Source organism: Varanus komodoensis, unplaced genomic scaffold (assembly GCF_004798865.1).
Source record: "Varanus komodoensis strain SLA01 unplaced genomic scaffold, ASM479886v1 scaffold15, whole genome shotgun sequence".
NCBI lineage: Eukaryota > Metazoa > Chordata > Lepidosauria > Squamata > Varanidae > Varanus > Varanus komodoensis.
Window position 1 is genome coordinate 28055397 of NW_025335440.1, and position 13926 is coordinate 28069322.

At 38.1% G+C, this 13926-nt stretch overlaps 1 protein-coding gene across 2 annotated transcripts in view; it reads left to right on the forward strand.

Moving 5' to 3' along the window:
* The window catches only part of CDK14 (cyclin dependent kinase 14), a 248669-nt gene that overhangs the window by 228118 nt on the left and 6625 nt on the right, over positions 1-13926 (forward strand). Inside the window, exon 15 of one of the 2 annotated variants that reach the window (XR_006414193.1) lies at positions 8681-8772. The exons of the other annotated variant lie outside the window; for it this stretch is intronic. The gene's annotated coding sequence lies outside the window, so the exon portion shown is untranslated. The remainder of the gene's footprint in view (positions 1-8680; positions 8773-13926) is intronic. 2 annotated transcript variants of the gene reach the window in all.

Sequence of the window (13926 nt, forward strand, 5' to 3'; positions counted from 1 at the left end):
TAAGGGCACCTGTTTGGAAATTGACTGTTTTGTTAATTCTTTCACCGATTGTGCTATCTTTAATTCTTTGATATCTTTATGTGTTTGCTCCTCCACCCTATGTTATCAGTTAGTTGTTTATCCTTCTAATGTTGTAGTATTAGTTTTTTAGCTGCCAAAAGAAAGTGGAAGATCCTTGAGCTAAATTCCAAGGGAAGAAAAGGTAGTTAAGCTAGATATGTATATCAGTGAATATTAATATTCTATCGGAATATTTATCTGAATTATCTCCTCCCAAAAGGCAACTTTCATTAAGCATTGACAAAACATATGTAAAAGAGAAGCACTGGGGCATTACACATCCAACAATTGGCCAAATTGGTTAAGGCCTTATCGTTATAGCTGAATTCAACAAAACCTAAGACCTATTATCCCTTCCAAAATACATAACAATGGACAATGATGGAGCAAAATGGGGTGCACCAATTTATTATTCCATTCTTGTTTAATATCCTGTGTAACATATTTATTCATGGATAATAGATATTTGTACACCTGAAGTGTAAGCTGATGTAGCTGCTCAGCCTCGAATAGCATAGGTGACTCTGTAAAAGCAGGAAAGCCAAATTTTTCAATTGCATGTATTGCCCTGCAGCTATAGCTGGCAGTTTGTAATTGCCAGGCAGAAAAGAAAATGGTAGAAAGCTATCAGTATCAGCAAGCTTTTGCTTCAGGTAAAACTCAGCCTGTTCACCCAAGTCCACAAAACAAATGTTTTATGCCAAATTTTAACTCCAGATTTCCCTATGAAGTTGATTTTGCACATGAAAATATGTGCAGCACTTCTTGAACTGCTGTAAATGTAGGAGGAACGTTATTTCTTTTAGTGTAGCCAGAATCCATTTGGGAAGAATATCCAAACATGAAGATCAAAGGACTGACCAGGGACAGGAATCTTAAGTGGAATAGGCCAAAATCTAGTACAGGTCAACAGACAGGCCTTATGATATAAAGCTGCAGTTCCCAAACGTGTTCTCTGGAACCCTAGGGTTCTGCAAATGCTTCATAGGGATTCCACAAAAAATCTCAAAAACCATATTTAAAATGAATTAATAATTACTACTTTCAGTGGTTTCCAATGGAGAAGTTTCTTTGGAATCCATGGGCAATCATAGAAAGTTAAATTCACCTGGTCACCAAGAGGTGTACCTATTCCAGTAGTTCAGCACTGCCTCTTCTACTGAAAATGGCAGAATCCACATTTCCTCCTCCTCCTGCCTAAAATTGAACAAAAGCATTGAGAATGCATGTAATGGAATGTGCAGGTTTTATAAATAATGTTTATCAGATATGTTTAAATATCCCTACTGTTATGTCTGCCATAGCTTCATTGGCCCCAGCCTTTTGTAAAAGAAGCAGAATAAGACTGCTTTTTGTCAGCATTGGCCTAGCCTAAAGCAGCTAGAATCTCCCACCAGTTCTGTATACCTGCCACTACTTGTTTGGTAAATAAATTTTCTATTCATTTCAACCAAAACAACTCCTAAATAATCCCAAATTCTAAAAACATCAGAAGTAAAGCATTCAGTAAAAGAATTACTGTAAAAGCAGCAAACAAAAGACTTTGAGTGGTGACAATAAAATAGAAATGTACATAATTAATTTTTTAAAACAAAACCTGGGTAAGTTAAATGAAATGAGCTTTACACATGCAGTCATCCCAAGTAAATTTCCAGGAAACTGAAGGTTTCTTGACATCTTTCCAGAATACATTAACTCAGGTATCAATTTTAGTCATTGTGGTGATAGTCAGTGCTTAGGGTAACCATAATTCTTCTTACCAAACTGTGCTCTAGTACAGAGGAACACAGTCTTTTTGACGCTGAGGGCCATACATAATCCTGGGTTTTGGGTTTTGGACTACGTGTGCATGTTCATACAAGTACATTCACAAATGCAGGCATGCACACATAAGCACACATACCAGCTATCCTGTTACATGCCACTTTTTCCTTACTTCTAGCAACAGTGGAGGAACACTACTTTGTATGAGGGCAAATATACATGTGGCACAAGCCTATGTATATTTAGACAGGAAAAGGCTTGTGGGACTTTTTGTGTTTTTGTCTAAATGTGCACAGAATTGTACCTTTAGATGCGTATTACATGAACATTCTTCTGGCAGGAGCTTGAGTAATTAGATATGACTCTTTCCTTCACTAAAACATAGCCATTCCTATAGTAGTACATATTGTTAACCATGGGGTTTGTGCTCCTGTAACAGCAAATAGTTTAATAACGTGACAACTTTCTTTTAAGCTAAACCCTCTGAACAAAATAATGGATTCATAGAACCTATCTCCCATTCATGGAAGGAGTCCTGCAGACTTTGCTCTGGACTACTGCCCAGAACTGAAAAGGAAAACAAAGAGGTCTTAACATTTGTGCAAGACATTGCACAAACAGAAGCATGAGAGCTGTCATAGGATTCCACTGTAGAACCTTTCTATTATACTCTTGTTTAATCTCTTGCAGAACCTCTTGCACAAATGTTTGTAGAACACTGGTAGCTGCCTGCCTGCCTGCCTTCCTGCCTTTTTTGTCCCAGCCTGTTTATGTAACAGCCAAATCTTCTATCAACCAATCTTGATAGAGTTTGTGAAACCCAAATAATATGACTGGTTTGTTTACCTGAGCATATGTAAAGTTGCAGCTCTTTTGTGTTCCTCTTATGTTAATTGAATTATTTATCCATAGAGCATAGTTGTTACTGAAGATAAGCACAATGGGTTCTTTAAATTCTTACATACCTAAAGGATCCAAGACAATTCTATAAAACATCATGTCAGACATTTCTGTTCCCAGGATCTCCTAGTGATCCACGGTTGGGGGTCTCAAAAACAAAACAGTAGTGAGGAAAAAGATACCAACCTGCCACAGATACATGTAGTGTGAAGATGTTTTAGTTTAAAAGAGAGGCAGCTGAGAAACAGTTATTTGATCCCTGCTGCTTGAGGGACAGTAGGAAAAGAACAGTATTTTTGTGATCACTCATCAGTGATCCCTGTGCAGCTTGATTCCAACAGCTGCAGCAAAACCACAGATTGTTATAAGAACATTACAGTGAGGTGGCATTAAGTTGCAAACATGTGTGTTAGTATTGAACACATGTATTGTTGTATTGCTTCCAGACCTAACCCATTAAGTTTGCTCCATTTGTAAAATGAATGCTATCCATGTAATGATTCCATCCCTGTGTCTCACACTCCATGTTTCTGATGTATTGCAACAATTTGTATTACTATCATAAAAATACACACACACACACACACACACAGAATGAGAGAGAGAGCGTGTGCCAGCACCCATGGCAAGATAGTACAAATCTTTATGGAACTGGCTAGGACAGTCGCACTGGCTGACTGCATGCATTGTGTGAGTCTATGAATCCTATTTATATTCAAAAACTGAGTACTAATTGCTATACTGTGCACACACACATCATTCCAGCTAAGAGTCTGACTACATATTGCACATGCATTTATATAACACAGAAAATCTTCTAAAAACAGCTTTGAGATATGGTGATCTGGAATGGGAGAAAAATCACAATTCTTTCCCTGTACTCTGCTTCTTTCCTCCAAATTGCCCTTTCCCTCAACTGCTTTTTTCAGTTGTGAGTTCCAAACACATGGTCATAGTCAATCATACATGGATTTCTAGAAACCATTCAAAGCACATTAAAGTAGTGCATTGAGACTGGTCCACATGGACATGTGTATTGGTTCACATTAGTTACATGCAAACATCTGATTTTGCTATATAATTTGTATCTCTTGTAACTTGATTGACAATAATTTGGTGTCATGAGCTTTTAATCTAGAGTTCTAATGAACTCTGCTGCCCAGTCAGGATGCCTATACTATGCTTCTAAAGTCATTATATCTTCACAATTATGAAATCCTTCTGTTTGAGGGCAGTATGAAATACCATGTAAAACTGTTGTGTGCTGCCCACATGCCCAGCTTCTTTTTTTCTTCTTTGAATGCAGACCATGGTTAAATGTATTATACAGCTTGGCAGTTTGATATCACTTTGACAGACACAAAGTGACCTTCTGTACACACTCCAGTGTACTCTAATCTGTGCTGTCCCAGCTCCCACCCAGCAGGAATTCTGAAATGTTGATGGAACCCTTAGATTTAACAGAGCAGCTGTGCTGACCTTTGACCCTTCACACTGGTTCTGACAGCTGCCTGCCATGTATAGAGGAAATCTCACAGACTTAACATTTCTGTCCTCAAGTAAAGATCTTTAGGTAAATACTCAAACCTGAGCATAGATAACTACTTTAAAAATATTTGAGAAACCTAACTGTATGTATGCTGCAGAAGACATTATGCAATATGCTGTGTAGGCTATGCAAAAAAGTACTTGATGGAAGTAACAAAAACTTTAAAGGACTCTTAAGAGAAAGCTCTAATAAACGTAATGCACGCTGAATGTACCGATCTGAAAATTGTTCATCTTATTTAAGTGTGTTGGGTGCTGCCTATATAGGCTTCTGACATTATACGTGTATGTAGATTAGAACTTTCCAGCAATTGTGGAGCACTTTATTTTTAATGCAAATATTAGAACTTTTTAAGCCAATACCTATATAGGGAAAAATAAAATATAACCCTATCTAACAATATTGCTTTAGCTTTGAGTTCAAATAAAGTTGCTCTTGGGTCAGATTCATCCTCTCTCATAGTGTCTATTCCAGACTTAAACATTGCTAATGATATTTGTGCTGAGTTTCTACTTTCTTTTGCAAAGTTGTCACAGTATTAATTTGATATCCCTTCCACATTTCTGTTGATGTTAGTAGTCTGTTGCTCACTTGCTTTACCTCTGTTGAGCAAGACAACTACTTGATTTCTTTTATCTAGATAAATGTTTCTGTTCAGAAAAGCATGGATTGTTTTTCTCAGAAGTTAAATACAATGGAATTAGCAATGCTGTGATCACTTGTTTCTTCCTTCACAGATGGGTATCTTCCAAATGAAGAATGGCTTTAAACTGCTTAGTAAAAGTCAAATGGGAATAATAGAATTATTTGGTGATTAATTTAAGAGATAGTTGAAAGATTAGACTTCTTCTTATTTGGACTGAGCCTTAGTTGTAAATATGTTGCCTTCTGCTTTTTTCAGAAAACTTCACAGGCTGCTTGTCATTTGGAGCTTTTGGGGATAGGGGTAGAGTATTTGCAAGTGTGTGTTTGAGTCTTGTTTTAAATGCTTGAGTCTAATTAGGAGAAGTAGTTAATGACCCAAGCAATGTCTTTAAATTGATACCATGGTGAAATATGACAGTGACACAGTACCACTTTACAGTACTGTGGACTGAATCTAAGCTAAACTGGTTACATTTCAGTCCCAATGAGATCAATGGGACTAAATTTTTTCATGTCCAATTTGTCAGATTTCAAATGAACTTAAGCATGATTAATATAATTGGCCCAATACAATAGATTCCATTTTCTGTCTGTGTTTTTTTTAATTTTAATTTTTTTGGTGGGGGGGTAATAGGTGAGAAGATAATTCCATCAGTTTAGATAACTATACAGAGGTCTTATTGCTGGAATAATGGGATTAAATCTTCTGCTACAAACATGTACTTTTAGAGCCTTCTGACATGATTAGCAGCACAATATATTTACAAAACTATTTCTAGAATATAACTTTTACCCTTAAAGCATATGATTTCAAAGAAGTTTTTTTAATCCACATTGTGTATTTTGGAAAAGTCCAGTTTTGTTCTATCTTGGAATGAACTTGATTGCCATTGTCTGTCACAGAAATAACTGCTGGATGTCATTCTAGCAGCATGGTTCCGTATTTTCCCCCAGCTGACTCTTCATGTAGCCTTTTAATCTACCTCTCTTGTTTGAATGTTTACATTTGATATATTTAATCCATTGTTGTAGATACTTTACATATAGAGGCTTTGGGATTTACTCAGCAGATGAACTGACATTCCAGTACCCTTAAATAGGCTTTTTCCATTGCTATATTGTTTGATATATGTTAGATCATATTTCTAAAAACATGAAGCTCACAGAAAACATTTGATATAAAATACAAGAACTCATTTCTACATTGAATGTAGCTTATTCTATATTTAACTGTCTAGGTATTTTCTTTTTCAAAATTTAGTGGCTTGATACTACTCGTATACAATTAGGGTTCATAATATAAATGTCTTGAAGTTGATGCTTAAGCAAATTTAATCAAACTTCAAAGTTCAATTGAAAACAAAAAAAAATTATAAAACCCCTTTCTCAGAACCTCATGAAGGGCATTTCTTAACCTTGGGATGGTGTCTCATTCTGGCCAGTTAGACAAAGCCAAGAAGTTGCTTATTCAGGAAGTAGAGCTGTCCTGCCCTATCAGTCTGGATATTTTTACTGAGTTTAGAGGTTGGACTGAACTTGGAGCTGCTCTAAGAACACAGCTCAAGTTGCTTTTTCTTATAGTGCACCCCCGCGGTCCTTACCAGCTTACCTTTCCTAAGACAACAATAAATGTAGTGAGTATTCTAATTCTCCCTCTGGCTCCAGCATTTCTTCACCCTTGGAGGAAAAGGTGGTGGCCAGATCAGGCAACACTTTGTCCAGAGGTATCACAGGGTGCCCTTCGGTATATTTGTCCGGTTCACTGTACCAGCGTGAGGCATTTTTTAATCTCTGCTGACTCTCCTTCAGGGACAGACAGAGGAGCCATAACATCTCTTCTTCCCCAGTGCTACATGGTAAGAAAGAGAGGAAGCCTGCAACAACCTGTAAGCTTCTGGAAGCCTTGTGGATGCAGCAAGGCTTTCCCAAGCTTCCAGTTGTTCAGTGCCAAATAGAGAAGTACCCCAAATATTCAGAAAGATGAGTACTAATCTTACCCCTGCTCCAGTCTGTCAGGAGAAAATGCTACGACTCAATTCACCTCCACAGTCCAAGACCTAGCTGTCCAGCAAATCAGCCAAGCCCAGGGGTGATCCAGAGCCTCTTTCCTTCCTACTAGCAAAAAGAAGAGCAAGAGGAGCAAAGAGGAAGACATTCCAGGGACCTATCTAAGCATAAGTGTAAAAAAGGACCACAAAGCCTGTGAAAGCTTATTTTTTATCTTCATGTTCTATAAAGGGTTTAAAGTTTCTCCATCTGTGTTCTCTGAGACCACTGTCCTTTCACCCAGCTTCTCCACTGTGGAGGAGGTAGAAGGCAAGGGAAAATTTGGCTTTATTCTTATGCATTAACACCTGAGTCCAGTGGGCCAAAGCTTTAATTTTCAGGGTATCTACCACCAGCTCCTTCTCCAAAGATGTCTTCATGTGTGCAGAAGTCCTAGAAGATACAGATTTCACTCCTAAGGCATTAAAGGATAGCTTCAAGAAAATTGGCCTCCTGGTGGACTAGGATTGGTGTTAGATGCACTATAACTTAATGCCAGTGCAATAGCAACACATACTCTTGCAAGAAGAAAAATCTTGCTGCACATCTGCAAAGCAGACACAGGGTATCAATTCTGCCTGTACCATCCCTATTTCTGAAGGGGCCAACCTGGTTGAGAACAAAGGGAGGGGCAGAAACCATTCCTACCACTCAGAAAAATGATGTGACAAATATACTTTTTTCAGACCATCAAATATTCTCGTAGGGCTTGTTATACAGAATAGGGAGCAAGCCTAGATGGAAATGCCCTGCTGAAACTTTTTTCAAAAGAAATCACTCAGGTTTCTCTCATTGGTAATAGCCCCAACTTGCCTTCAGGATTGGGGCAACCTCCAGCACTTCACCCAAGTGTGAAAATGGACCACCATGGAGCTCTGGGTGAGGGAGACAATTAGCAAGGGACACACACTGAAATTTGTTGTTCTGCCTAAGGACAAGGTTGCACCATCTCCTTGATTGTGGGAGCCAATTAAAGATCAGATTTTTATAAAAGCAACAGATGACTTCTTGTTGATCAGGACCATTGTACATATTCTGAACCAAGACTTCTGGTGCAGGGTTTATCCTTTTTTCCCTCAAAAATAAAAAAGACACCCCAGGCCCATTTTAGATCTCAATGGTAGACAAATGACCCAGAAACACTTCAAGATGGAGACTCTCAAATCACCATGAAGGTGGTTTCAGAAGCAGAGGTTCTTGCACCCATTGACCAATTGGAAGTATATCTTCATATTACAGACAAGCCCACCCAAAATTCCAACAATAACCACTATTAATATCAGGCACTTCTATTTGGACTGACCTTGGAACTAAGAATGTTTGGAAAGCTCCCTGTGGCACAGGTAGCACATCTTTGAATAAAAGCAATATGTCTACAGCTAAACCTGGATGATATCTTCAGTCACCCTTAGTGAACAAGTGATAGCAGGACATTCAGACAACCTTAAAACATTGCTTCTACAGGAACTTGAATTCACGGTCAGCTAGGAGAAGAGATATCTGACTCCATCCCAGCAAGTAATCTGTCTGGGAGTGATGCTGAACATGGCAGTATCTCTCACAAAGAAAAGATGTCACAATCTAGTCTCCTTTCTTTTGGGAACAAAAAAGGTGGGTATGATGTGCCTAGCCCAGCTTATAGGAGCTCTGCCAGGACCTAGTTCCCTAGATGTCTGTCAATACACACTCCCTCCAGTACTTCCTTCTTCCTTTCAGGAACAGATGGACATTCAAGTGCACATCAGAATGACAATTTCAAGCAAACTCAAGAAAGAATTCTGCTTGTGGCTGGAGCCAATGAGAAGCAAGTAAGGACAGACCATGGTGATACCAGAGAAGTAAACCATCATGATAAATGCCAGTTTCTTCAGATGGGGGCCAAACTTGGTTACAAGGTGACAGAAAGAACATAGTTGGAAGGAAGTAGATTAAAGAACATCCGTTGCCTCCCTGGAACATTTCAGAGTTTGATGAAGTCAAGTCAACAGCCATAGAATCATAGTAGAGTTGGGGCAAATAAAGCAATAGGTTCCAAACCCCTGACCAATGCAGAACTCCAAATTAAAGAGTTGGCTTTCTAGTTGCATCTTGAATGCCTCTAGTATGGGGGAGTCCATGATCTTCCTAAGTAATTGATCCCATTGACCAGGATAGATAATACTATGACCTGATCACATATAAACAAGGCAGATCTTGGTCATCATTGTTAAATGACATGGCAAAACAGATGTTGTTCTGGATAAAAATTCTTCTACACTTTTTCAGAGTGGAAAATCAGCCAGGAGTAGCAAACCTGATAGCGGATTGGCTCCTGCACATCCATTCAGAAGTCAGAGTTGCAGCTCAGTCCCCAAGTGAATTTTGTTGCAGCCTGATCCCCAAGTTGCAGCTCAATCCCCAGTCTTTCACATCAGTGAAAGAAACACTCAGCTACCACATTTCCAATCCAGCATTTCATGCCTGGCAGATGAAGAAACTAATGCATTAGAACATCAGTGGCCAGGGATGTGAATGAGCGAGTCTCCTGTATGTGCGTCTGCCTTTTTCATATATTGCCACACATGTTCCAAAAGATCAGAAAAAAGTGTTAACAGAAGTGATACTCATTGCTCCTCACTGGCTGAGAGGAGCTCAGCAAGTTTCCTCTTAGAGGCTCCCAGCATAGTGGAATGTGCTTGTATAAGGGTCAACAGTGCATCCGCAGTGAAAGCTGACAGCCGTTAATAACTGTTAAAAGTAGCGGTGTCATAATCTTATATTAAGATTGCTAAACAGCTGCAAAATTGGAGGGGGGTTTCAAATATGAAGTTCTATTTGTGTGATTGGGTTGGTTATTATCCAGTAAAAAGTCAGTATGATTTTTTTTTCATTAAATGAGACACAGTCTGGGCTAAATGATAGCTAAAATGGCTTTCTCAGGTCTTTCCTTGTTAAAAACTAAGAGGTAAAATGTTCTTGTCTATAAGAGCACCCATGACCTGTCAAAAAGAAAAGCCAAAAATAAAAGTTCACAAACCTCATTTATTGTTGGCAAAATGTTTAGCCAAGACTTAATGCAGTAAACAACATGCCTTTTAGGGTCCCAGATCTCCAAATCTCCCATTTATGTATTAGAAGCTAGAACTAAATTAGTGGCTTGGTAAAGAAATTAATGCTATTGCCTTGTTAAATAGATATGACTGCCTTCTCTGTAGTGTACTAAGCCCTTTCCTGAACAAAAATGCATTTTCATGTGCTTGTAGAATTTTTAAAACTATAGCCTACAGTGTACTTTCAGACAGTAGTGAAAATAATAAAGCTGTGGCCCTTTCTAAAGTCAACTGCGATGAAGGCCAAATTAAAATTCAAGGCTTTCTGCTTTTCAGGTCAACACACAAAGGCTCAACAGGCAGCCAGAAACATAAGAAAGTTGTGGCCAGAATTTGTGTGTCCATTTGTGTCCCACTTCCCACTTTTGCCCCACACTTGAGCCATATCTTCCTCCTCCTTAGAGCTATAGAATTGGTCAGAATGCGATTCGGCAGGAACAAACAAGAGCACTTCAGGTTCTCTTGTCCATGTCCACCAACTAAGCAGCCAAACAGCTTCCTTCCCTTCCCTTCGTTATGTAGTGAAGTTCATGGTAAGTGACACACAGTTATTATTTATTTTTATTTTTTTTAAGACTGCCATTCTGCTCTGTGACAAGCATTGGAACTGATCATGAAGACATGATCAAGAAAAGTAGTAATGACATTTTTGGATGGAATGACTTCGTTTTGAAGTTACATTGTAGTAATGCCCTACACTTGTTCCTATTGCAATTATTGAACCAAGTGTAGTGATAAGTAAATAATTATGGTTAATTTATCTTAGTACTGCAAGTTCTGATAGGAGCAGTTCACCTAGGTAGAGTTACAGGTAAAATAAACATGGATCTTTGAAAATGTTGTATGTTTAGGATTAAAGTAGAAAATAATTTATTATTGAGACATGACATAGGTCCCCGTCTGATCTAGGATTTTCATTTTCAACTATATGCTGGTATCTCAATCTTTTGGCAGTGGAATAAAATGAAGCAATTATTTTATTTTAGGATGGATTTAGGTTTTCTCTTAAACTAGATTTTTTCTGTAATTTTTGTGATTTTTTTTTTCAAATAGATCTGCTATGTAATTCCCAAATTAAATGTCCTCTTTTTCACTGAAAGATCTGAAGTTCCCTGAGGAAAGCTATAGTTTCTTTTCCTCTCCCTGTATTTCTTTTCTTAAATCTTAGTGAAACACATGATCCACAAAGCCTTTTTAATTACCATTTGAATAAGGCTTCACATGAAAAATGACCAGGAAGGAATCTATTATACCTTTTCATGTCTGAGAATGAAACACACCCTGATTCCAGGCACGCACACATAAACTCCTGTCTGAAACATATTTACTTGAAAGCAAGTCCCACTCGTTTCAGTGGGGCTTATTTCGAAGCAAACTGATGTGATGGGGACTTGGATAATACTCATGAGCAAAGTCATATATTTAAAAAACAAATACTAGTTGTTTCATAGTATAGCATAGTAGATTATTAGTAATACAAAAGCTAGTACTATCAAAATGCTATTATTAAATGTTTTCCATAATTCACCCTTTAATAGTAGTGTATAAAAAGAGACTGTGCTGGTTGCAGCACATTACAGAAGGGTGAGAAATACTGCACCAGCCAAATTTCCTTTGCCCCAAATATTATATGGAGACAAGCAATGTGAATCACAAGTGACTTGTGAAATGCAAGTTGAATGCTGGAAATGTGGTCAGCAAGCATTGAAGATAACTTGAAGGATATTTTGCAAGTGGCAACCTTAAAGAAAAATTGGGAGAACTATACCACACAGCTAATTTTTTATTAGTCCCTGGGAAATAATAGATGCACTGAGCTTTCATACAGGAAAGATCTTCGTTTAGTGTCAGAGCACATGCTTTGCATGAAGACACTCCTTGGTTCAATTCCCATCATCTCCACTTGAAGCTGGGAAAGCCCTCTTTGAAGTCTTGAAGAGTCACAGCTAGTGTAGACAATACTTAGCTGGATTATTTTGTGTTGGAGTTTCTAGTCAACAGGTTAAAACAGCTAAAGCAGTGGAGCTGATAGCATGGCTGGCCCTTCGTAATAGGCCTCCCGGTGTTACATAGAAATAATTTTCTCCCATTTCTGCTTCATCTAGTCAGTTCCCTTGGAATTAAGCTTGCCACAGTGCACTGTATCTAACTTAACTGGAAAGGCAAGATAGCCCAATTTTTCTTCATCCATACATCTACTAAATAAATACTTTAAAAAGAATTGTTTTCAAATATTTGGTTCAATTAGGATCCATTTGCAAATTCTTAATATTCAGTTTTTGTCACTTTTCCTCAATTTCCTTAAACAAAATAGGACGTAACAAATTGACTCTAGTTTATTTTTGCAATGTGAAGAATTGGAAAAAATTAAACTTGTGCTTGTATAAAATGGAATGCCAATTGAATTATGTCCTTAGTAGCTTCCTGTTAATTTCTAATAAACAATGGCACTAAATTGGCTTGCATGATTTAGCACAGGAACAGAATCCTTATAGCTACAGTCAGGCTAGAATGGGTATAACTATCAGTAATATGACCATTAACTCAACTTTGCTGCTAACATTACTGTAGCTATGAATAAAAATGTAGCTAATAGGGAGCTGCCTGCAATGATCCTGGCCTGAGGAAAAATTGCAGAGTTAAGCTAACACTCCTTGTTTTATTGTGCAAAAGAGCATTTACCTTTAAAATTAGAAACATGAAACTGTATGTAATCAAGTGCTTTATGAGGCAGGAAGGTTACATGTTTGTAGTTATTTGCAATCTGTGTATATAAGTATATATGTACACAAGTGTACTAATAAAAGAATATAGATATAATTCATGTGCATAAGCATAAAAGGAAAGAGGAGGGGAAGCCAGATTTATTCGAGGCTGGCCAGGTTTAATTTGCGTCTGCTCGTATTTAGCACTTAAAGTTTCTTACATTCAGTTTGCTCAGAAGCGTGATGAAGTGTTTCTTGCTTCTGACTCAAATCAGAAATGCATGAAGTGCAGCTGCAGAGATAATACATTCTCCCCAAAGGCTTTGGCTGAGCAAATTAGGTGTCAATGGGGTGCCTGCGCAGGCAGTACTCTCTCTAATTAGTCTCTTGAGCCTGGTTGGTGGCGAGAATAAGATGATCTAATCAATTGGTCTGTGTCTGATGGTACGTGTAAAAATCCTACCAGGCAGAGCTGTCTCCCACAGGTCACTCACCTGCACAGCAGGACTGCTCATTTTCATTTTTCATCTCTTCTATCACATGATGCTGACAGTTGGTTTTAAGAAAATTGAATTAAAAAAAAGGAAATCTGGTTCATAGGGCATCTGGGTCAGAATGGCATTGCATTATGGGTATTGGTGATCCAGTTCATTAACATGTATAGCGGTAGAGGTGCAAAAAGTTGTTCACTAAATGCATGTTTTTGTCAGTAACAGAATTTCTTTAAACAGCTGTTTCACCAAAGATAACTTCAGTAAAATGTGAGCAAGGAAACAGTTGCCCAGTACATTAGAGGGTATGGTATTTATGCCTAATTAAATCAGGAAAGGAGTGTTATATAAAGGGAAATGTGGCATCCTTTTCATTATCCCTTTTCTTTAAAAAAAGTGTGATTGGAAGATGGAGCAGTATTTCTAGCCAGCTGCACTGCAAAGTGCATTGACCCCTGGAGGTATTCAGCACGCTAAGAACACTGGAAGGCCTTCCCCATCCCATATCTCTGGCTTCATGGCCAAGAGATCTCCATCTTAGGAGTCATGTCCAATAGTGGCACCTAAATCTTTTTTTTTTTAAGTTGGGGACTAATATTCAGGAAATAAAGACCCCTTCCTTACCACTGCATGCCTTGCACTAGGATTGCTATTGATTTTTTTTTCTCTGTTCTCCT